The 25,479-nt window shown below is 40.1% G+C and overlaps 1 protein-coding gene across 4 annotated transcripts in view; it reads left to right on the top strand.

Annotated features, from left to right (window-relative positions):
- Positions 1-705: 705 nt before the first annotated feature.
- The window catches only part of Stxbp6 (syntaxin binding protein 6), a 271,004-nt gene continuing 246,230 nt past the window's right edge, over positions 706-25,479 (top strand). The window contains exon 1 of one of the 4 annotated variants that reach the window (XM_004864058.4): positions 706-970. The gene's annotated coding sequence lies outside the window, so the exon portion shown is untranslated. Of the gene's footprint in view, positions 971-1,113; positions 1,716-25,479 lie in introns of those variants that run through there. The other 3 variants (XM_087197040.1, XM_021243895.2, XM_087197039.1) reach the window with 3 other exon arrangements.

The following is a 25,479-nucleotide window of genomic DNA, read 5'->3' as shown; positions in this document are numbered from 1 at the left end:
GCACCTTTTCACGAAAAGAATGCAGAGTTTATTGACTCCAATTAGCTGAACAGGGAAGGGACTCAGACGTGTTTTATTTGGTCCAGAGAGTTTTGCAAAAATTGAATTTGTTATTGAGATTTAATAACCAGGATATTTACATGAAAAAAAACCCTAAATTTGTCATTTCTTAAAAAACAAGAAAATCCAGCAAAATCAGGTCTGAAATCTTGAAGCAATGGGCATTTAGAGCAGAAAAGCAGCCTTGTTTTTAGAGCTCTCTCAGTCTGCTACTTCCTCCTACCCTTTCTGCTCATTCACCTACCTGGCCAGTTAGCTTTCTACCTTAGGCATGAAGAAAGGAGTGGACTGGATAAAAACCCCTCTGTTGGGGCCTACTCCTTTCCTGGAGAATAAATGTTTCCTGGTTGTCCTTTCAAATACAGTCTTTCAGAGACTTACAGAAGCAACCCACTTGTCCAGCCCACAAACTTCCCACAGCCCATGAAACTCACAATGTCTTCCACACTGACCAGTTTCTCCCTGGTGCTTTGCTCAGAGGACTCTCCTCTACACTGGCTCTTCCCTGCCTCCCCGCGCTCCTGGCCCTGGGACGCCTGGTGTGCCCTGTCGCTACTCTTTGCCCCAGGCCAGGGAGCTCAGGCTCGCCCACGGCGGCACTGGGCATGCTCAGAGGCAGCCGCGGGGGCAGGTTTGCTTCGCACTCGGCGGCGGGCGGGTGGCGCGCGGCTGCAGCTGGAGCTCCAGCGCCGGAGTTGGAGTTGCCGGGAGTTTCCCCCTTCACCCCTCCCTCTGCGCGCGCGGCAGCAGGAGCCCGCGCGGGAGCAGCAAGCAGCACCAAGCCCGCACCCCGGCCGCCGAGCCCTGTCCGGAGACCGGAGCCCCGTGCGGAGCAGCCTCCGGGAGGAGCCTCGCGGGCTGGGACGCGTGCCGCGCACTGGCACCACCGGGGCACTTGTCCGGCCGCACGGTAGGGCCAGAGTACTGGGAACCGGGTGGGTGAGGAGAAGGCCAGGCCGGGGGCGGGGAGGGGGACGCGGTTGCAGCTGCTGCAGCTGTTGGGGCCCCTGACGCTCAGTCCCGTCAGGCGGCCGGCCGGGGCAAGGGCTCAACTGTGGGGCGGGAGGAGCAGGCAGGCGCCCAGGGAGATGCCTTCAAGTCGGCGGGCGGGAGAGGGGCTTCGCGCCCCGCCGCAGCTGCTTTGTGAGCGCTGAAGGGGACCCGGTTCCTGATTCTATCCCAACCTAGGACCCGGTGTGCGGCTGAGATTGGGCAAACCTCAGACCAGCGGAGCAGTTTCCTCAAAGTTGAGGATGGAGCCCTTCCTTTGGCACTGCCCCTATGGTAGTATGGTCCCTGAGGGTGTCGCCTGGAGGCTTCCAGTGTGAGGAACTCCGGGACTCGCGGCGCCCCTGGGCTGAGCTCTCCCACCCCCTGCTGAAATCAGTGAATTGTCCCTTATCTTTGTGGATCCCGACATCTCCTAGGAAAATCATTGCTGCCAAAACTGAGGCGGGCTTCCCAGCGGGCACAGCTCCCTGCTCCTAGGCGGTTGGTATTGGGCGATGCCTCCTCCCCAACCTCAGACACAGTCCAAGGGCGCCGGGTTGCGAATTCGCTCTTGCAGTGGGCTCCGGAACGGAGCCTCTCACACAAGGTGGGGCAGCGTGGCTGGAGTCAGTGGGCGGCCTGATTTTTCCTCCTGCCTTCCTCAGGTTTGTAACACCCCATAACCCCACCATCCCACCCCGCTCACCATCGCACAGGCCAGGGCCTGAGGGTCAGGTGGAGAGTTTAGATTGGCATACTGTTTGTTAGGAGAGGGTGCGTGGGGCCTATCTGCCTTTGATTCTGGTCCAGGACTTAATAATGAGCCTTCTCCCTTTTCTGTTATTTTTCCCTCAGGGATTGGGTGGGAAAGAATAATGCCAGCGAGTCCCCAGGACACTGTCTCATTCCATCCTGTCCTAAGTTAGCTTTCTAGGCCATCCTCGGGCTCTGAACTGGCATTGTGTGGACTGTGAGGGTGTGGAGGATGCCTGCGGTTTCTCCTCCGGGCTCCACTTTTTCCACTTCTTCTTTTGAGTTTTGGGGTTTTGCCTGCGCACGAGTCAGAGCTGCGCTGTCATAACCCCAGGGGTGGGGGTGGGGTGGAGGAGCCTCTGCCCAGGCAGGGAGTCACTGTTTGCCTCCAAGGCTGCTAGTGGGAATCTGTCCAGAAGTGATTATGCAGGCTAGAAATATGCCTCTCTGTCTCTCTTTTCCCCCTTTCTGGCTGAACACCTTGACTGTTGGGTTTGTGTGTTAAATTCTTAAAGGAGCACCCATGTGCTGCTAAGTGCCATGTTTTAGGAGCCCACTATTGCTGCTGAATGTTTTTCTTTGTTTTTTCTTAGGGTCTATCCAGTTTGGGACAGATTCCTAGATACAGGAATCACATAGTGTGGATATGCAACACAGGTTCCAGAGTCAGATCTGAAGTCAAGTTGCAGCTTTACAGCTAATGACAGAGCTGATAGACAAATTATTAGCCACATTCAACCTCAGTTTTCTCTTCTGTCAAATGGGGATGATCATGTCCTTATCCCTCTCTATTGCAAAATTGTGAGATTTGGATAAAGTAATGGAAATATAAAGTGCTAAGAAAACTTTAAAGCACCACTCATGCCTTAGGGATTGTCTCTATGCTTTTCACTCATTTTTTGTTAACTAATTCTTAAATATAACAAAACACCAGAGTCTTTTCCCAGCTAAGTACCAGGAAATTTAGTGACGCAGCTCTTTGAAAGTGGCCATTTGCTCCCTTCTCCTCACCCCTTTCCTGGATTCCATCTCTTTTGATTCGATTTGAAGGGTTGGAACTTCAGTTCTCTTATCTCTCTGAGGGAGGCAGAGATCAGGAGACCCCCTGGGCTGCCTTATCAATGTTCACATTCCTAGGCTCCACCTCTGTCCTGTCAGGAAAACCTTGGTTTGATATTCAGGGTTGATGAAGAAGTCAGCAGACCCTAGGATGGAGCCTTGACTGGACTTCTCTTTGTGCCTTTGAACTAAGGACTCAAAACTCTCACTGGAGAAATCAGTCTTTGAGATAAACGTCAGTGCCAGTCAGAGGCAGGGATTGGTGAAATTGTCTGTCACTCAGTCAGGGTTTAAGTAGGCTCCTGCATTGCCCCAGGTGTGCATTTTCCTTGATCCTTGGGCAGTGGTTCTCAACAGGAGCATCAAATCTCCTGGAGGGCTTGTTAAAAGACAGATTGTTGGGCTATCCACCCAGAGACTGTGGCAGTCTAGGTCCAGAGAGGAGGACCAACAAGTTAAATTTCTTGCTAATTTCAGATGATTCTAATGCTGCTAATCTAGAGATCATGCCTGTCACATGGCTGAATTATATGATGAGAGAGAAAAAGTGAAATTTCTTCTGAAATGTCATTGTTTTAGTGCTTCCTATATGGAGAAACAGGGTTTCTTACAAGTGTTCTAGGAAGTTGCTTTATGCATTTTATATTCCAATACCTGCTCCACTTGCCATTGTCCAGTTTTAATGATTCTGATTACTCATTAAATAAATGAATTTTACAAAAAGATAGGTTCTTCTCTTCATTCTATCTATTGATTGATCTATCTATCCCTCTGTCTAGGTAGATCCAACAATTACCTTTCCTTTCTTGGGTTTCTCAGATACTTGTGCAAAGGAAGTTGTGTGACACTTGTGCAAAGGAGTTGCATACAGTTCTGACAGCTTGAACCATATGGTTGGAGGACAGGTAAAATCACATAGGAGCAAATTTGAAAAGTATTTTCAGTGGTGTCTTCTCTGAATGGGCAGTTTAATCAAGGCTTCTGAGGAGTGTGAAGTACACTGGATGACAAGTTGTTTAATGGTGACCTTCCGTGCCTTCTTGAGGATGGTTGGCATTGGCAATGGCTTATACCCTTACTCTCCAAGGGTGAAGAAAGTCCGCTTTCAGGGGCAGCTGTGTAGTATCAGGGGTGTGCCATAGATGAATTATGTTATGAGTCAGCACTATTTGGACTCAACCCAATTTTAAATTCTTCTCTTTGTCTTCTAAACCATGCTGAGAGTTTGCCATGATTTGCTGCAACCTAGACTGTGGCCTTGAACTTTAACTTCTTTGCATAAGAGACTTTAGGAACCTGCTTGAGTCCGGAGGGTTCCTGAGATAACATCCTAAGAAAGAAAGAAATTTATGTCACAAAGCACCCAAATGGACAAGGTGTCTGAGGAGGTTATTCAGCACTTTAACCAGTTCTTGTGTTTTTATGCCAAGTGGAATCTTAACAGACCATCACATTTTATCTCAGCTTTCCATTTGTGCTTTGTTTTAGTGTTAAAATGATTAGCACTAGAGAAGCCTATCAGTAAATCAGAAACCTATTCAAAAGCTCAAGTGTACCACTTAGTGTTTTAGTAGATAAAACTCTAGACCCAAACCTGCCTTCCTGGCAGTAATCAGTGCTTGGTAAAAGAGAGCCTTTGTGCTGTAATTCTTTTGATTTGGTAGCTTGTTTAAATGCTTTCTCCCACTTAACAGAAGTAGGGAACATTTCTGTTTAAAATTCCTTCCCATAACTTGATGCGTATATTTTGGGTGTTTCCCTACTTTTTGCTATGGGGATTTTTTTCCAGCGTGAGCAAAGCAGTTTTCCTTATCATTGTTTGTTTTTCTTAGCAGTGACTGTCTGATATCTTTACTCCTTTTAATAAATCTGTTGCAAGACAATCATTGCATTGAGATACTTACTTTCTCTTTGGTTGTTCTGACTCTTATTCCTGGGTCACAGAGAGTCAAGGCCCATTCCTGGAACCAAACTCCAACTTTCCTAGAAGGTGCTTTTAAACCAAAACCCTGGTTAATACTGCAGTAGCTCAGTTCTAATAATCATTTTTTTCTTGTTTTAGCATTTTTCAATTTCAGAAACCCAGGTAGGTCTTAAACATTATGAATATGTTTAATATACATTTTTCCCTACTATGGTAAAAGCGTCTACCAACTGATGGTGTCTTTAAAAAAAGCAAATTTATTTCCTCAGCCCAGTAGAGAATATGGTTTCTACCTACCCAGCTTTGTCCAGCTGATAGAATTGAGCAGCAATTGAATTAGCTCAGCAGTTTGCAGAGTATGTTAAAAGAATGCTGTTGGGGTGGATGTTAATAGGTGTGCTCTTGTAAAGGGCAAATCAATTTGGGAAGCAGTCCCCATTATTCTTCCCTCTTACCGAGATTCTCCATGTGCCCATCATTATATCAAAGACTCTGCAAAGTACCACGTGTAACAGTATCAACAACAAAATGCTGGTTAAATTTATTCAACTTAATGCTTGTTTCGCAGAACACCGAACAGTTTTAAGCTTTTATTTGTGTCTTTTAGGACGTCATTACTGAACTAGCACATTTCAACAATTCTAGTATGTTGTTTAATACTAACTAAGGGTGAGGTGGTTTAACCTAGTACATAAATAGTGAATAAAGGAACATTTTATGGATATTAATTGATTAGCAAACTCCACAAATTATTACTGTTTTTTATTTTAAAGAGAAACATTTTAAACTGTTTGCTAAGAAAGTCTACATGAAGGAGCTGGACAATGATAATGTAAAGGGTGAGGTCATGTTTTTCTGAGGAGAAGGAGCATTTTAGGTTGGTAATATAATGGAGCAAGAGTATGAAGACTTATGGTTATGCCTGCATATAAATAATATAGGACAAAAGGTAGTGCCTAGCACAGTGTGATATTTAGGGTTACTGGTTGTGGATTGCTCTTTCTTGATTCTGTAAATTCACTCAAGTAGTAGATGAGTTCTAGTGATGATGGAAAGTGGTAGATGACACAAGCAGGTAGATGACAGCAAGGAGATTGTCTTCCAGAAAGAGAGAGAGGAAGTGTTCCTGGCCCATTACACAATAGATGTGAGTCTTTCCAGGTATAGAGAGGAGCATTAAAAGCTCAGTTGAAGAATGTTGGATAGTAGAAGAGCTTTCCAGGAAGAGGGTATTTGACTGGAGTTTCAAAAAATAGCAAGAAAAAAGTTACAACTCAACAATAAAAAGGCAAATAACCCAATTCAAAAGTAGGCAAAGGATTTGCATAGGTACTTCTTTGAAGAAGTATGAAAATGTGCTTAACATGGTTAGTCATCAGAAAAATGCAAATCAAAACCACAATGAGATACCACCTCCTATCCACTAGGATGGCTATGATCAAAAAGACACATAGGAGGAATTGGAGCCCTATTATTCTATGTTGATAATGGGAATGTAAAATGTTCAGCCACTTTGGAAAACAGTATGGAAATTTTTCAAAGTGTTAAACATTAACTGCCTAAAGACCAATCCTACTCCTAGGTATATACCAAAGATAATTGAATACATGTTCATGTTAACACTTATAAATTAATATTCATAGTAGCATTAGTCTTAATAACTAAAGGATGGAAACAATCCAGATATCCATCAACTAAGGAATAAACAATATGTGGAAAACCACTTAACTATGTAAAAGAATGAAGTTTTGATTCATACTATGACGTGGATGAACCTTGAAAACATGCTATGTGAAAGAAGTCAGACACCAAAGGCTGTATAATATATGATTCTATTATGAAATGTCCAGAACAAGGATATCCTTGGTGATGAAAGAAGATTAGTGATTGCCAGGGGTTGGGGAGAGGAAGAAATGAGGAGTGACTATTTATGAGTATGATATTTCCTCTTAGGGTGATGAAAATGTTCTGGAATTGCATGGTCATGATTGCACAGCTTTGTGAATACACTAAAAAGTATTTAGTTGTACACTTTAAAAGGACTGGAGTTCGATCCCCGGTACCAAAAAAAAAATGTGAATTTCATGGTATATGAGTTGTAGCTCCCTAAAAAATATCACTGTGGCTGGGGCCAAATTAAAATAACAAAAAAATTGCAAGATAACTTTAGCAATAAGGTGTCAGCTTCTGCTCCTGGCATTTGGGTTATTCCTTTCTGCTTGTCTTTGGTGCTCTTGGATTCTCCTGTCACTCTCTCATCTAAAAATCTTTTCTCTGAATTTAAAGGGTTTTGTTCTGTTTTGCTCCTGAGTCAGTGGAATACTTTTCATGGCAGATGCCTTGTGATCTTCAGATCTGTGTGTTTCTGGATTTCCCTCTGGAAACTAATTCCATATTTAGGCTTCCTTGTTATGAGCCACCAGAGGGCATTCTGACTGGACAGCTTATGCTTAGCTTCTCCTTTAAGCTTTGACTGTGGTACACATATTAGTGTCATATACTAATTTGTTTGTAGAGCTCTGTCAAGATTGCCATCCTCCCCATTTTTAAAACCTCTGACTATATTCAAACAGGATTCACATCGTCCTTGGTGTTATGAGAGCATCAGTGTGTTAGGTCCCAGAGTCATGATGCTAAATGAGAGTTAACAACACTGGAACTGAGGCAGTTGCCCCATGGGTGGAGGCATTTTCTTCCTTCTTTAGCAGCGTAGTAAAACAGTGCTTCCCAAACTTGTGTATGGTAAGAACTGAGACCTTGTTAGAGTCATGAATCACACTCAGTAGGCTGGGATGGGTCCTGAGATTCTGCCGTTCTAACTCACTTCCATGGATAAAGGTGCTGCCTTTCCATGTGTCACATGTGAAGTAGACACTGACAAAGCACAGAGATGATGGCTTTAGAAAGGGGGAGAGCTGAGTGTGAAACAAGGCCTTACCATTAACTTGCTGTGGGACCTTGGCAAGTTAATTAACATTTGGACTATAGTTTTCTACAAGATCAGAGTAAGACTGAATTCATAGAAATATGCCTGGAATGGTAATGCTATTTGCCTTTTCCCTTCCACAACGGCCAAAAATCATGAGGGCTAAGGGGAAAACCATGGAAAACAAGGGGAAGAGGTTTATAATTTGTTTGGGTGCTGTTGGTGTGGGGAGAGGTCTAGGGTAAAGGGATATAAATCCTAGTCCTACAGCAGAATTAATTTGCTTATTGGCTCTCCAGTTCCTGTAGTTTTGAAGTCTCTATAGCAGTCTTACATTACTGAGTCTGGATCATTTTTAGTTGTAGTTTGGGGTCTGCAGTCTGCTTTTATGGAGTGGTCTCCTTTTTATCAGAAGACCATCCCTAAAGTGCTCAGTTGGCACTACAGTTCCTTAGTGTGGTGGTATCTGCTCATCCTTGTGTAGCAGACTTCTGCCCTCTCTACTGACCTTTATCTTTTACATGAGTAGAGGAAATAAAGGGACCTAAGACGCAAACCACTGCATTTCATTAGCAGCTCTAGGGAAAGTTTTTGGGGAATGAGGTTGCAAATATTTGCTTCAATGTTGACTGCAGAAAATCTGGGAATTTCATTAGTTTACTTTCCATGAGTCTATTAACTCTGGAAAGGTTCAACTGAATTAGGCTAATGGGGAGCAATTGCAGAAGAAGAAGTGGAAACTAAAACTTGGCATGGACCATGTTTCCCCTACCTGGAGCCTGTGCTACTTACCCTTAAGAGTCCAAGCTTCCTCTGTGGCTACTTGGGACTAGCAATAATCCCTTCTGGCTGTCTGGTCTGGCTCATGGGGTTGGCATGAGTGCACTATGGGCTCCAGAATGGTGCACTGTTACTCTGTAGTCCTGGGTTAGATATTCACTTCCTCATAGGGTTACACAAGATGAGTTGGTAGATTGCTAAACTTCTTGTTTCTCTCTCCTTTAGAATTTGAAGTGGGAGGAAATTAGAAGCTGTGTTCACATTTCAATTACCTTGACAATCCATTTTACTTTCTTCTGGGACACCATGTATGAGAATAGTTTTTAAGACCTAAACTAATAAAGCCACAAAAGCTTGAAATCCACTGCTTTCCAAAGGGTGCTAAACCTACCCTGTGAGCACCTGTTCCATGATCTTATTGGACTCTTTCAAGAGGTTTGTGTTTTTAAGTTCTCTCTGCTGACTTTGAAAAACAGAGATTGCTCTCATTGTTACAAAACTAGAGCTGAGCATTTAAACTGATATCGCACCAATTTCAAATAATGAAAGATATGATGTTTGAGTTGAAGCCTAATCCTCTAGGCCTCACTGGAAGGCCCGTCACTGTCCTTTATAAAGGGGGAGGGGGAGGTGTCCTTTTGAAGAGGGAATTATCTGATTTCTGAGGCAGGTAATTACGTGTACTTCAATCTAATAACCTTCCATAACTATAGAGAAGCTTGGTCGGATAGGATATATATCTGTGACATGTTTTTGGCTTTAGATTGCTTAGGAATATGTTGCCTCACATAGTCTAAGGTGAAAGCCAGTAGTACCAAAGTTAATATTATTCTTGAAGAATTTAATCTACCCTGTCATTAAATAGCAGTAAGGAAGGTGTTTTGTTGCTGAGAAGGAGCCAAGGGTATAAAACTGGGCATTCCAAAAGTAAGCCCTTTTAAAATTAAATCCTTATGCAGGTGTAACAACAACAACAACCAAAAAAAAACCTACTTTAAGGATAGAAAGTTGGTTGATACTTATATAAGGACTCAAAACTAAGAATGTGAACATCTCTCCTAATTTTATTTACTGGAAAATGAGAAATGAGACTTTCAGATTCTTTTTTGACATTGCCAACCACACACTGATCTAGGCAATTGATAAATTTTGAAAATGAATTTTGAAAGAAATCCTAAATTCAGACACTTTCTTTAGAATGGCACTTGCTCTCCAACCCTATTAGATTGTGAGCTCTTTTGAAAACAGGATTCTTCTTTTTTCCCCCCCTCAGTGTTTAAGAACCCAAAGTATGCACATCTGGGATATGGTGAAGAATCAATAAAAATAAATTAAGCTTTACAGCTGTTTTCTTCAGAGATTCCTCTTTATGTACTATTATTCTTTCTGTCAGTACATATTTTTATTTAACATTTGTGTTTAGATTATATGCTAACATAGTACATGATTCTAGGCACTACAACTATTGAATTTTTTATTCCTCACAACCAACTCTCGAAAGTGGATACTGTTACTTACCCTTATTACAGTTGAAAGACTGATATAAAAGGTAAATGACTTAACTGAGGCCCACAGTACTATGTAGCAGTCTCTGTAGACTCTCCTCTTCTTCCTACTTCAATTCTCAAGTATAACCCTCCCCACCTTTCCTGACAGTCACAGAGAAATGAGACCAGCTATGTCTTTCCATCTTCCATTCTTCCTACCTCCCTTGACTCCTACCTGCTTAAGTTCCAGAAAAATGACTTCAGTTTGGAATATAAAGTACAAGTATAGGGTCATGGCTCATTCATATCAGCCCAGGCTTGAGGTGAAGTCATTCATGTAAGGCTGTTTAGGATGAACTCCATTACTTGGGCAAGGCTGTGACATCTAGCTATAGGCCCCAGAGTGCGGCAGACAATCAGCCATATGATCTAGTTAGGGTCATTTTACACATTTAGGTACTTACGAATCAGCTGGATTTCCTATTAAGATGCAGATTCTGCCTGACTGGGGCTGGAATGGGGCCTGAGACTCTGTGTTTCTATCAGACTTCCAGGAGATGAGAATGGCTAGATTTTAGATTAAGGCTGGAAGAACCCTGAGTTTATGCAGAGCCAAGCCTGATATTCCAAGCACCATCTTGCCTGAAAAAGGCCTAATTCTTAACCTGAGAGCTAGTGGGAAACAACACATTCATAAAGCATGCATTAACACATGGGAACTTGCATGGAGACAGAAGGAAGCTGAAGACAGAATGAGAGAGAAACTAAATGAAGTCTGGTACCTCCAAAATGAAGAATGTGCCTCATTTCCAGATGGGAGCTGAAAAGTTCCCTCCTTATGATAGAAAAGCTTATTATAGAGCAGCTCTGGTATTATTGCTATAAAAATGAAAAATAGAGTAACTTTCTGTTTGAGTCAAAATGAAATTTCACAAAGAAACTGTGCTTCTGGTCCTGAAGAGTCTCGAAAATAACCCCTAGAGCTCCTCAAATTTCTCTATTTCCTGAGGATCCCTCTGTTCTTCAGCTCTATCTTCTGTGGTTTGTGCTGATGTCATAAGAACAAATGTTGGAATACCATTTTGCAGTGTACAAAATAATCTCATAGTATTTCCTTTGACTCTTATAATTACCCAAGCATTTAAAAAAGATGTGTCAAACTCCCAGTGAATCAAGACTACTAGTGACAAGAGTTGAGTACAGACCCAAGGATCAGAGCATGATGTTTCTTGCTCTTTGTACTGGGCCTGATTGCTTGAATAAATTTATGCTAGTGGACGATTTAAATAATGTACCCATTTTTACTGCTCAGGAAGAGGCATCTGGATGAGTTTGTTTTAAAAAAAGGTTTTTCATTGAAGTATCACATACATTCATAATGAGCATAATTTATGTGGTGCATTGAACTTCCATACAGTGAATCCACCTATTTAATCTTAAAACAGATCAGGCAAAAAAGCAACACTAGCCTCCCAAAACCTTTCCTTGTACCTTTTAGTTACTTCCTTCTCTACAGAGGCCCCTGTACTGACTTCTCACATTATAGGCCACTTTTTCTAATTTTGAACATTATGTAAATGCTCACACTTTTGTATTCTTTTTTATCTGACTTTCCAATTTTGTATTTATTTTTACTTGGCAAATAAAAATAGTATATATTTATTGTGTACAACATGTTTTTATATACGTATACATTATGGAATGACTAAGTCAATTAACATATGTATTACTTTGCACCTATTTGTTGTGAGTACACTTAAAATCTACTCCCTACCAGTCTTCACATATGCAATACGTTGTTGTTAACAGTACATACCATGTTGTACAATAAATCTCATGTACTTATTTCTCCTCTGTAACTGAAATTTTACATCGTTTGGCCAACATTTCCTGTATCTTCCCACTGAAAGCCTTTCCTGTCTGTTACTATGAGTTTGAATGTCTGACTTTCCTTGATTTTGTTTGTGAGAGCCATCTAGATTTTGTATGCTGCATTAGTTTGTTCATCTTCAATGTCAGAAAACAGTCCTTGTATGAAGACTCCACAGTTGCTGATGGTAGATATTGTAGTTGTTTCTAATTCCAGAAGAATGATGCTGCTGTGAACATGCATATATTTCTTGGTGAATATAGTTTTGCATTTCTGATTGTGTATGTGTATGTACAACTGCTGAGTCCTAAGATGTGAGTAGACTCAGATTTAGTAGTTACAGCCAAACAATTTTCCAGTGTCATCATTTATACTCCCATTAGGTTTGAATCCGATTTCCCTTGCTCTACATTAGTTTGATAAGTCATTTTAATTTTAGTCATTCTGATGTTTGAATAGGGTTTTATCGTTATGGTTTTAACATATTTCTCATATCACCATGTGAAGTTTAGCTTCTTTGCACATGTGTATTGGTAATATCTTGTGAACTTCCTATTCAGGTCTTTTGCTTACTTTTCAATTGTTTGTGTGTGTGTGTGTCTCTCTCTCTGTATTTTGTTTTCTGCTTTTTTTTTCTTTTTAGATATTATCTTTTTTAAAACTAAGAGTTCCGTGGAACATTTGTGAAACATTGAATTCTTTAGACATGGAGATTAGCTGTCACTGATACGTGATTTTATCCTCTACTGTTTTGGGGTAGGATATGATCAAGAGGTGGTTTGCAGAGTCATAAAATACTTTAGCAAGGAAACTTCTTGAAATGTTTGAGCCTGGGCATGTGACCTGGACAATTGTAAGATTATGAGACCACTTGAAACCCTAAAATCATTTAACCTATAAATGAGTTTGCCTTTTATAGAAGTCACTTTGGAAGATAGTAAAAGTTTGACTAAAAAAATTTACTTAAGTTTTTGAATATATATATATATTCAATAGTAATATCTCTATATAACATATATGGATATAGATATAGATATAAATATAGATAATACTATTGAGCTACATCCCTAGCCCTTTTAATTTTACTTTGAGATAGGGTCTTGCTAAATTGCCCAGGCTGGCCTCTAATTTGGAGATCTTGCCTCGGCCTCCCTAGTAACTAAGACTATGGGCACACTATCACATTCGGCTTTGAAATTGCTTTGGGTATACATTCTTTTGAATATTAGTTAGTTTCAAAATGACTTGTAAGCATGTGTGTGATTTAGAGAAATAGAACCTCTCAGAAACCCATGAATGAGAGATAGGGGAAAACGCATTATTTATAAGACTTGCCAGTAAAAGGTAAGGAGGTGGAACTTCCCTTCTTTGGTGAAAACAAAAGATATTACATAGCAGAAGAAGGTTTCATGATCTCTTCAGTCTGTGCAGTTACCTATGAAGCATTGACTATTTTGAGTGTTTTTGTTTTGTGGATGAAAAGCCAGATGTTTAGAAAGACAAGGAGAATATGAGTTAGCAGTTAAACCTATGTGTCTACTCTTTCCTTTTCCCCATTCTGCCTGTGTTAGTCAGCTTTCCATTGCTGTGACAAGGTACCTGCAATGAACAACCTAAAAGGAGAAAAGATTTATTTTGCCTCATAGTTTCAGACATTTTAGGCCATGATCACTTGAACCTCTTGAGTTGGATCTGTGGTAAAGCAGAATGTCATGGCAGGGAGTGGGTGGCAGACCAAAGCTACTCATCATATGGAGATCAGGAAGAAAAAGCGAAGAGGATGCTGGGGTTTCCATATCCTTTTCAAAGGCATGTCCTCAGAAATCTACTTCCTCCAACATCCTAAAGTTTCTTCTACTACTCAATAGCATCATCATCTGGGGACCAAACCTTAAACACATGAGCTTTTGGATCCAAACTATAACACTGTCCCACATCTGACAAGTGTTAGAGAAATCACTAAACTCTGTTGCATCCCGAAAATCATGAAGTGATAATGATGCCTGTATTCTTCCCTGTCCTTTTCTAGAGCCTTGGGAACTCATGGGGCTTCTGTGCGCTGGCATTCCACAGGGAGTATAGTCCGTGGTGGCCGGTGTCTTGCTTCAGGTCACACTTGTTCTTCCCAGACTAGACTCCGGGGGCCCTGTTGTTGGTGGGTGCTGTTCAGGCCTTTTAGTGTCCTGCCAGAACGTGTCGGCAGACCTGAGAACCTTGCTATATTTGCTCCTTTTCCTGACTGGCAAATAGCCACCCAGATAATACTTCAGATGATGTCAATGAATAATCTCACTGCTGGAAATTGTATTTCTGTGTAGAAAATAGTATTTTCCTGGATGGAAGTTTATATAAAGTCTGATCATAGAGGGAGAGTATTGCTGAGTACTTTAATGTTTTTTCATCACTAAATTTAAGAGAAAATAGCTTATTACTCTTTCCTGAGAAACAGTGGGTTATTGTCTTTGGTACATAGTTAAGACTTTGAAAAATTAACCCTGAAAAGAATGCACTAGGCAGGTTGCTTTCAGATAGACACAGGCCTTGGGGCAAGTCGGCTGCTTCCGACAAGAGAATATACTTGACTATTCCAGAGGATGGCTTTCACCATTTCTGGATCGTGGGCTTGGAGAAGCTGGCCCTCCTCACTGGGACTTGTCTCAACACTGAGTACATAGAAAGCACAGCTATAATCTGTTTTTCTGGCTCAAGATGTGAGCTAAGAAGCTTCTGGACATCTCTTGGGACTCCACAGTGTAATGGTTTCTTCATTTGGTAGTTTCTTTATTTTAACACCTTTAGTCCCGCACAGTCTTGGCTTTCATGGTGGAGAACTGGGTCATGGATAACCAGATACCCACTTTTCTTGTGCAGATTAGATTTTTATTTCGGATGTTTTCATGTACTTTTCCTTGGATAAAGTGAGGCATTAGAGGGAAAAAATATGAGGACAATTTTATGCAAACTTTCCTTGGTAAGATATTTGTTTTTATACCACATTTAATTTCTGTAGAGGATTTCAGAGCACATGTGAAAAGCCTGGTGTTACTAAGGAGCTAAAAAAGCAGGTGTCCCAGTGGCTATTTTCATATCAGATGGTGTTATCCTATGCGCATGTATAGGTCACATACATTAGATTTGCACTGGGCTGGTGGACATTTCAATTCATTGCTCACCTCCTGCCAAAAGAAAGGAATGTGTAAATGGTGCTTTGTATTTTGAATTTTATGGTGCAGTGAGTTAACACAAGATATATATTGTGATAGGAATAGTAAAGGACTGCCCACATCCTTATTTTTTGAGTGGGTGTAACAAATGGCTAGTTCCTGGATTGTGACTAGGATGTAGGTCAAGTCCCTCTGTCGGCTCTGCAGAGGTACAGTAAACATTGTCTCCCTTTAGCCTGGCTATGTTGCCTTGCAGGTACAACTCTACAGTTCTTTTTCCTGAGAAGTTTTCTAAGAAGCTTTTTAAATAAGCCTTTTGGCTTTGGAATAAAGAGCCCACTTTAGTCAATACCTGAGAGTTCCTCAGTGGGATATTAATTATATTACTGCTGATAGTTGCACATATTTAGTGTGCTAGGAGCTATGCTAAGGGCATTTTATATATATTTTTTCAATTCTCTTTTGTGCTGTCACTAACCTCATTTTACTGAATCAGAAACCAAAGCTCAGCGAGGTTGTGCCTTGATCTTAGGGTCTGCAGTGCATGCCATTACCCCATTCTGTGTAGGTGCAGCAAGCAATTGGAGTGTGTGATCAGGACCCGGGGCCCTTCTGAGAAGCTGTATATCAAAAAAGGGAAGGCCAGACACACATTAATAGGAAGTATGCCAATATAAGCAACTCCTGCATTTTAAATATTCTCAGCTTAGGTGAGGGACGGGGAAATTAATTAATTGTAGCAGATTTCAAGAAGAAACAGGTTTAATCCTTTACCCATTCTTTGATAGGTACCGTGTTTCAGTGCTATATTGAGGTGAAAAGACCCCAAAAGAACTCCAGGAAAGCATTTCTATAAAAGGCAAGAGTTCTGGTTTAAAATCCTCCCCGAAACATTTATCTGTGTCTTCTCAGGGTACCTTTTAAATTTTGTTTTATATTGAGCTTATCTTTGCCTTTTTGTTCATTCAGCAGAAGCACCTAGTATATGTGAACAATTTCCATAGTGAGAGAAACAAGACAACTCCTTTATAATGCCTTTTTTAAAAAGTCTGCTCACAAAAATAATTGCATAAAATCTCAGATGACCACTGTTCTAAGTGCCTGTCCCATGAGGATACAAGTTTGAGGGGATTTGGCCTGCTGAGGGAAGTTGGGGTGGCTTTGCTAAGGAAGTGATGATGACTGAGATTTGAAAGCTGAGTAGTGAGGGAATGGCATTACAGAGGTGGAAGATATGCAAAGACTCTGTGGTAGAAGGAAAATTGATATGAGTAAAGAACAGAAGAAGACCCATGTGGCTGATAGTTTAGGATGATATATATATGAGAGAGTCTTCTCAAGAGACACAAGGATTTCTCATATGGATGTGAAGTGATCAAATTGAAAATATTTCCTTTGGTTGCAGTAAGGAAAATGGACTGTAATTGGTCCAGGAGACAATATGGATGGACCAGTGGTATGTTTTATATCTAGATGTCCCCCAAAGCCTCATGTGCTCATAGGTGAAGCTTTTGGGAGGTGATTGGATCATGGGGGCTTGATACTCAGTAGATTATTCCACTGATGAGTTTATTGCTAAAGCTTGGTCAAAGGAGGTGGGTTACAGGGGATGTGGTCTGAAAGGGTTTAGCTCCTTCCTCTCTTGATCCCTTACTGTTTCCTGCTGCCAGCCATGAGCTCTTTCTCCTTTGCCATGGCCCTCTGCCATACCACCCTGCCTTGGAGTCAGCTGACTATGGACTGAAACCTGCAAACTGTGAGCCAAAGTAAACCCCTCTTTCCTTTAAATTGTGAGTGTCAGGTCTTGTGTCCCAGTGATGAGAAACTAACTAAGGCAACCTGTGTAGAAATTTCTCTGGTAGTTTAAGAAGAAATGATAACCTGAACAGGATGGTGACAATGGAGAGAACTGAGATACTTTATAGAGAAATAGAAAGAGGTGATATGTCTGGATGTGGTGATGGGCTGGAAGTATGGGAGGAGAAAGAGGGAGACACCAGAGATAGCTCTTTGCTTCTAGCTTTCATGATTTCCTGATGATTTTGCCATTCTATGGACATTGCCATGTCTCCCCAAGTATGCTATAAGCTGTTTGATATTAGGATCTTTTTCTGATTTAAATGTAAATTCTCAAGTTGTCACCTCCAATACTTACTCAGTTAACTTTTATTAAATGTATTTTAGCAGGAGGAGTTTCTATAGAAAGATGTCATATGTGCTTGGTGAGAAACAGTGTGTCAATCAGGATGGTTAGAAGAGAAAAAAGTACCATAGTTGGAGCAACCCCAGAGACATTTAGACATATAGAGGTATGCTTTCAATTTCAGGAAGCATTTCCACATTGTTGCACCTTTCACTTCTTGGAATGTATATTTTTCCATTCCTGCTAGCTTCAACTTTTCTGTTCCTCAGTTTCTCCATCTATAAGATGAGCCTAATAATATTAACCTTATGAAGTTGCTCTGGGGGGTTACATTTGATTACTTTATGAAATGCAAAGGGTTTTAGATTAATTGGAGGAGTCAGCCAGTCTATGCATCTTTCCTCCTGTAGTCCTCCCACCACGAGTGGGCACTGTTGCTTTCAGGACTCAGGCCCAAAAATGACTGATGACTCTTAGAACATGAGATATCTCTCTTGGGTGAGTGCTCATGCATAGGTAAGCATCTTTCTTTCTTTCTTTCTTTCTTTCTTTCTTTCTTTCTTTCTCTCTGTTTCTTTCTTTGGCCAAGTTTAGTAAGTATCATTTTATATCTATAAATATTTATTCTTTATCATTTATCATTCTATAAAATGATGAGTCAGTGAGTGAGTTTTGATAGATGTGGTTCTGAAGACTGAGGGAGAGAAGAGCGAAAGATAGGTTAGGTCTCACTTCTTTTTTGTGTTAAGATTGTTTCAGATTTCAGGGACTAGGGTGCTCGAGGCAGGTCCCAACCCCAAGGCTGAAATTGTGTTGAGGGCAAATGGTTTCTTAATCTTGATCCCCAGGGTGAAGAGTTGTACAATGATTGGGCTCCCCACAAGCCTTCCTAAGATTAGGAAGAGGATGATACCAGTGTGGCCATTGTCACTGGGAGTAGAGCTCCCATAGTCCTATCTCCCTGTAGAACAGCTGGGGACCTTGTTCCAAATGCTTTGCCTGTATTTGGTCTCTTCTTTGACTTTATTGTCTTACTAGTGTTTATATTTTAATTCTCTTTTTCCCCCATCTCTATCATATTTCTATCACTTCACATATTCTGGAATGACAGTGTATTTCTTTTTTTTTTTACCACTGTATTTATTCTGTATTTTCTACCCTCTACTTTATCTTCAACTCAGTGATACCACTGTCCATTTCATTCTTATTTGGAAGCAGTTCATTTCCTGGATTCTTTCTTAGTATCCATGGTGACTTTGTGATATTTCCACTCTACTGTGCTGGTCTGTTGTCCGAAGCAAGCCACTGGTACATATGTTGCTCTGTTAAAATAACAAGAGATGATGGGAAATAATAGTATATCCCAAATTATCTTTGTTTGTCCTATGCATTGGGATATAGAGAATAAAGTAAAAAATTCCTTGAGAAGTACATATAGGCATCTTTAAAAAATCCTTTGTATCACTCAGTCATTTTTATTTCATAAACTGACATTTGCATAAAAATAGCTTACTCTTGTGCTAAGATGGTTGAAACACAAGGTTAAAGCACATTTATTTTCCTCTACTTTATTGTCTTTGCTTTTAAAAAGCTTTTGTTTTTTAATTGAGTTGAGGAATTTGCCCTTTCTAGAAAGGATCTATTTTGTGTGTATCACAAAATCCACTGTTTTTGAGCAGGAGAAAGTCTTATAATTTAATTAACCCCTTTGTCTTTCCTTCCTCTCACTCTTTCATCTTTCCATGTACCTATGTTTGGAGGAAGAAAATGAAGGTGGCCATACACTTCTACTGTGAATTAGTAGTAAGCTTAGAACTCTGAACTGCAATCTTTTGATTCCTAAGCTCATTGTAATTTTTCAGAACTTTAGAATATTTCCAAGACTCTTCATTTTAAAATCTAACTTTCAGCTTAAGGTCATTTTCTCTGAGACATGTTTTCTAGCTTTATGGTAACAAACTTTAATTGGTTCAATACAAGGGGAGAAGTAGGCCATGGGTTTGTCTTGTTCTAAAATTAATGTAGATTTATAGCTCTATAAATAATATTTATTGAATTTGGCAGTATTATTTGTGTGTATGAGTACATAATTTTGAAGTGTCCCAGTATTTTATGTCTGGTCTGGCCAAATTTCCAACAGGAGAAGATTAAATTTGTGTTGAAACACACTGTCCTATTGTATCATCTTGGTCCTTATGAAAGGTGAGTCCTTGAACTTGTGATTTTTCAATCTGACCTTGTGTAGGAAATGTGGTTGTGTCAAATTAATTGTAATATAAGGTGTCGGGAAATTCCAATAACACTTAATTTAAGTCCCTTTAATTAAATGTAAAGAGCGTGTTATATAGCAACAGAATTCTCTTCTTTCGTTAAAGAGGAGCCCATGAGTCAGATGCAGACAGACCATAGCCATTTTAGAGAGCATGGAAATTACAACTTTAAATCCCCAGGAGGGGAGATAAGATACTCAAGGACTCTTATTGTGCTGTGGTGTTTAGGTAGATGTTGACGCCATATGTAATGTGATCTATGATCTTGTTGTTTTCCTTTAAAAACTATCTCCTTAAAATCAGTTCACATGTTCCCTTGCCCAGCACAGCATACATTTTGTTTTCTGTGCTGCCCCTCAGGATTAAGCACCCTTGAGAGAATAATGTCCTGTTCTCAAGCTTGTGAGTTCTAAATTAATTGGACAATATTGCCTCCCACCCAAAAGGCCAAGAGACTAGTTATGAGAGTCCGTAGGACTTGCGATAAAAGGAGGCCAGGCGAGAAGTTGAAGGAAGTGGCCGAGGTCTCTCAGAGAGTAGGTGAGCACCTTGGCTCCCTCTTCCCAGTCAGCTGCCATACACCCTTCCTTTCCCTCTCCTGTAGGGCAGCGTGTTGTCCGGGATGCTGGGATCAGACAGGCATGGAAGACTAGACTTTGGGAACTGGAGCTGTTCACCTTTGCTTCTCCAGCCTATTGCCTGCTTTATCTCTCTTTCTCAACTTCTCTTTTCCATTGCCATTTGATACTATTCTGAAGGCCTTGAAGTAACTCTGTTCATCCACCATCTATCTTTGTTTTTTTCAGCAGGCCCAGTAAAGGAGCACTACCTGTTTGAAGTCTTTTTAAACCACTGATCATCCACATAAGACAGACTTGATCTGTTCTACTCCTGTGCTATGTGCAGTTTATCTTCAAGTACGATTATTTGCTTTTCATGTCTAGTCTGAAAATTTGTTGAGTGAAGCTGTGGCTTGTGCTTTTTATATCCTCTACAGATGCCTGCTATACCCTTGGTACCTTAAACAGGGTGGATGCTTGTGGGTAGGGCACACTCAGGGAGATAGAGAGAACACATTTCTAGCTGGATACATGAGAAAGGTTCTGCAGTTTCTGTTACATGCTTACATGAGCATGAGCCATGCCATTACTCTTTCAGAACAGAAACCAAGTGCTTAGCAGAGATGACACTAATTGTTTGTCTCCGCTTTTCAAGACTCTGGAGTCTTAATTGAAAGATCCAGTTCCTGATGCATAAAATGGGATAATAATCTTATGAGGTAGGTACTATTATCAATGTGAAGATTAACGGAGACTTTCAAAGTGCTCAGCTCCCTGCTTTGCATGCAGTGAGGGTTCCATTGGTGAATGGTAGCTATTGATGTTATCAGCCTTCAGTGTGTGAGAGAATCGAGTGCTGTCTGACTTAAGTGTTCTGAGACAGAATTTTCCTACTTCCTGAAATAAAAATTTTTAGATTTATAGGTAACTGCAAGGTGGGTATCCAACTGTGAGAATTCACTGGAAAAGGGATCTTGCATTCCCTTTTCTCTTCATACAGTAGTACTTTCAGACAGGAAGATACTTATCAGTTTCTCATCAAATCTTTACTCCTGATAGCACTTGGTTTTATTTTCGTTTTGTTTTGTTTTGGTTTTTTTTTTTTGGTACCAGAGATCGAGCTCTGGATCTTGTGCTTGCGAGGCAGGCGGTGGGACCACTGAGAAAATCCCCAGCCCAGCACTTGGTTTTAAAGGAAATTTCTCACTTATGTGGAAAAATGTATTTATATATCTATACATTGCCATTTCTGTTTTAATGTAGAAAAAAATCAGGTTGGTCTGGAATAGACTGATTTTAGCTTATGAACGCTAAAATGTTAATGTGTGTACATTTCTTTCCTTGCAATTGGAGAGCCATTTAGATATCAGGGCTATGAGTAGTTCCTGGCAGCATTTATTTATATAGGCATACATGCATATGGTCATTCATTCATTTCCTACTCTGTATATCACTACTTTTCTCACCTAGTGCTTCAGTGTTGATCAATGATGTAAGAGGTTACTATAGTTGCCAGTGGTAGTGACCAATTCTATGTGCCTCTGAACCCCAGCTTCCCAGGGTACCTTATAACCTGTCTATTGCTGTTTGGATGTGTGGTTACTTTATTTCTTGTTGCCTAAATAAGGGGTCATTCTGCTATAGTGAATTCTGAGCAGAGCAGAAACAGAATGTGAAAGATCTATGTACATAAGGTGTCATGGATCCACCATTTTTGCTAATTCCAAAATCCAAAAGACTCTGAAAACTCATATGGTGCCAACATCTGACTGGAATGAATTCAAGTCTATTTGTATTCTTAATTTGTATTCTTAATTTATATTCTTATATGAGGTTGTTTGTAAGTTTGGTAGCAGGCTTATTACTGTGTTGAATATGGGGTCTTAACTTAAACCCTATAAGTGGACCACCGAATATACATATCCTTTTACCTTTCTAATACATCGAAACTACTGAATTCCAAAACACATCTGTCCTTAGGGGATTTGAATAACAGATGTGGACCCATAGTATCTTTAATAGAGCCTCTTAGCCTTTTTCCATTTGAAAACTTTCCCTAGAGAACAACTTCTTGCCCCTATTTTTAGTGTATTCACATGAGGATCTCCCTTGCCTGTCACTGTAACACTCATTGAGGTGCCCTAGATTGGACCTTATACTATGTATGGGGTTTACTGATAAGAATTAAGCATCATCTCTCTTTTCCCTATAGAAGCTCAGAGTTTCATGATAATATGGAAGGTGCCTGAACAGCAGCCTGCTGAGTCCTAAGTGGTAGGATTATAGCCATAAACTTCATCAAAAATGCAGGGCAAATAAGTATGGAAAAGAAGGTAATCAGGGAGCAGCTGTGTATTTGCTATGATCTTTGAACAACAAAGGTAGACATGAAGCTGCAGTACAGCCAGGTTTTGCAGGCCCTTATCTACTAAGTTAAGCAGTTGAATATTAATCTTTTAGCAATAAGGTGTCTTTAAGCCTGGGAATGGAATGTTTGGATTTGCATCTTGGAAAGAGTCCTCTGACTTCAACCTGAGGGACCCCAAAAGAAGTCATTTCAATATTCGGGACAAGAGGACTTTTTACTAGTATCTTTAATCATACCTGACAATGGGTAGGACATTGGGGTTTGCAAATGATTGAATTCTTTGTGGTTGTTACTGTGTTTGGATCTGGAATTCCCTTCCCCCAAAGCCTCATGGACTCAAACGTGAGGCTTGCTGTTAGAAGGTGGGGGCTGCTTAGTGGCAGGTCATTGGGGGCGTGATATAGAAGGGTATATTCCTTCCCCCCCCATCCTGGTTCCTCTCTTCTTTCTCTGCTTCTTGGCTGTCATGATGTGAGCAGCTTCCCTTAGCAGCAGCCCTTTTCACAGTGCCATTCTGTCTTGGAGCTGGCTATCTTTGGACTGTAAGAGTGAGCGAAAATAAACCTCCCCTCCTTTTGGAGGAGTTTTGGGTTTTGGATATTTTGTTCCAGTGAGTAAAAAAGTTACTGAGGCTGTAGCCCTGGGGATGGGGAGGCAAAGAGTAGAGAAACAGGTTCAGAGATGTTATTTGTCCAAGATCATATTGAGCAACTGGCTGAAAGTCTTCTAATTCTACATCTAACCCTGCTTGGACATGATGTAAAAACATTTTTTTTTTTTTCTGGTGCCAGGGATCAAACTCAGGACCTTGCACTTGCCAGGCAGGCTTGGTACTACTGAGCTAAATCCCCAGCCCCAAAGCATTTTAATAAGTTTCTCAGTTACTAAGAATAATTAAAGATAATCTATCACCTGCGCATCTTTTACATTTGTATCTATTGATTAGATTGTCAGCTCCTTAACTACTGGAAGTCTTAAATTTAACACAAAAATTTACAGTAGGCACCACAAAGAATTGGCTGGACTGTTTCTCCTCCAGAGCCAGCAGAAGGCTGGGAAGAAAGAACATTTATGAAAAGAGAGGGCACATTACTTTCGTTATTATTTATCTTACATGCACTCATTACTCAGTTTCTATGCTTATGTAGGTACTATGGGGAATACAAAATGTAAACCAATTAGATTTAAATAAAAAGAACCTTGTCATGAGTCAAGTCTAAATCAAATCTGTCTTATTCAGATTCCATACAATATATTTCATGGCTTTTGCAGTGAATTTCTTTTTAATGAATGTTAGTTGCTGGAATCAAAAGGCCTCCTGCAAAGGCTGATTAGAACTATTAGGCTTACACATTAATTTATTCAGTACTTAGGTATGATATGGTATCTTTTCAAATGGATGTATGAAACAAAGAAACCAAAGATCATTAAATGGACATAGTTTATTATAGAAGAGACATTTAGCTTCACTAGAAGCCCAGCAATAACACTTCATAAGTAAAAATCATCTTGTGAATCACATTTAAAATTAACTCCAGGTTTTTGTGTCAACCTTCCCCCTACTGAGTTAGCACTGAAGCTGATAATGCAATCATTTTCTTACACACCTGGCACAGTATTTATGCAGCAGTATTCCTGGGCTAAGAGTTAAAGCCAAGTTCGAAGTTACTCTAAGTCTTAGAATCCATGTCACTTTGAAAGCAATTATTGAATTGACTCATTTATGATTTTCCTTTCTCATCTTTGTATCAGAAAAGCTTTTGGGGCCCAGAAGAAATTTTAAAGATCATTCAGATTCAGGAGTGGGACTGGAGGAAAGTGGATTAGGAAACAAAGCTCATGGATTCAAGTCTATTCTTCAGCAGTATCTTTGGATAAACCTGTGAGCCTTTGGTTCCATACCTACATAATGAGGCTTTTGATAATGTTTTCCACAAATTCTAAGACACACGTTTGTTTGTTTTACATTTCAACATATCTGAAAACAAGATGTGTTTTATAATATGTTATATGTTATGGTTTAACTTACAGTGTTTTTCCCCCCAATATAATGTGCATAAAATATGGTGCATCTTGCAGTCAGTGATTTCTTAGGTTTGTGAAACATGGTAGTACTTGCCTCCCACCCTCCCAGAGGATTGAAAGGATTAAATCAGGTAATATGTTTGTTAGAAAACTAAGGTTGTACTAATGAACAACTGAACAGAAGCACCTTTGGACACCCTTTGACATCTTTCTCCCTTTTGTATTTGTTGTGATGAAACTTTATGTACCTTAAAAATCAATTGGAAAGAAATGGAACAAGGAAGTTACAAATTTACTTAAATTAAGATATAAAATATCTTTGAGTACTTCAAATATTCAAGAACTTCAATGGAGTCATACAGTTTACTTCTTGGAAGATTTTTTTTCACACAATATTAAGTCATGTTGGTCCTATTCCAAAGGGTTAGGACAGAAACACTTTCTGTGGAATCATGAGACATTCATAGTAAAATTCACCTCCATTTGACATTGCACCTAGTAATTTCACCAAGTTGAAATTACAGTTAATAATTATAGAGGAGAATATTTTAATGGTTCCCAGTTGTTTATAAGTACACTAGCTATTTGCAACTGGAATTTTGCTAAGTTCCTACTTTCCTTGTTGAAGGTATTAAAAAGCATTTTGGAAACTTGTAGTACCAACATTCAAGTTAGGATCTTGTTTTATGTTTACCTAATTAAGCCTGCTTTTCCAAAAGAGAAAATATAATGCTTAAGTAACAAGTTGTCTCCTCTCATTCTCTCTCTCATTGCAATAAGAATTCTTAGGAAGCCGAGCTTTGGGTAGGAGAGGGGTGGGAAGATCTGAAATTTTGTTTTGGACAAAATGAATTTGAGATGAGTTTGAAGCATCCAAGTGAAGATGTTGAGGAGGCAGTCAAATGTGTGAGTCAGAGATAAAAAATGCAGCATTTTGATGTAGAGATGGTACATGAAGTTACAGCCTTGGACCAGATCACCTAGGAAACAAATAGGATTCCAACAGGAGGTTGAAAAGCCGCCTTCAGTCAACAAACCTGTTTTATTTGGCCTGTGTACTGTTTTTAAAATATTTGAATGAGTTACTGTAGCATGTTTAT

The sequence above is a fragment of the Heterocephalus glaber genome, unplaced genomic scaffold, assembly GCF_053883595.1.
Source record: "Heterocephalus glaber isolate CG9 unplaced genomic scaffold, H.glaber_assembly_v1.0 deba00001662, whole genome shotgun sequence".
NCBI lineage: Eukaryota > Metazoa > Chordata > Mammalia > Rodentia > Bathyergidae > Heterocephalus > Heterocephalus glaber.
Note: the sequence above shows the minus strand (reverse complement) of the source record. Positions and strands in the feature narration are given on the sequence as shown.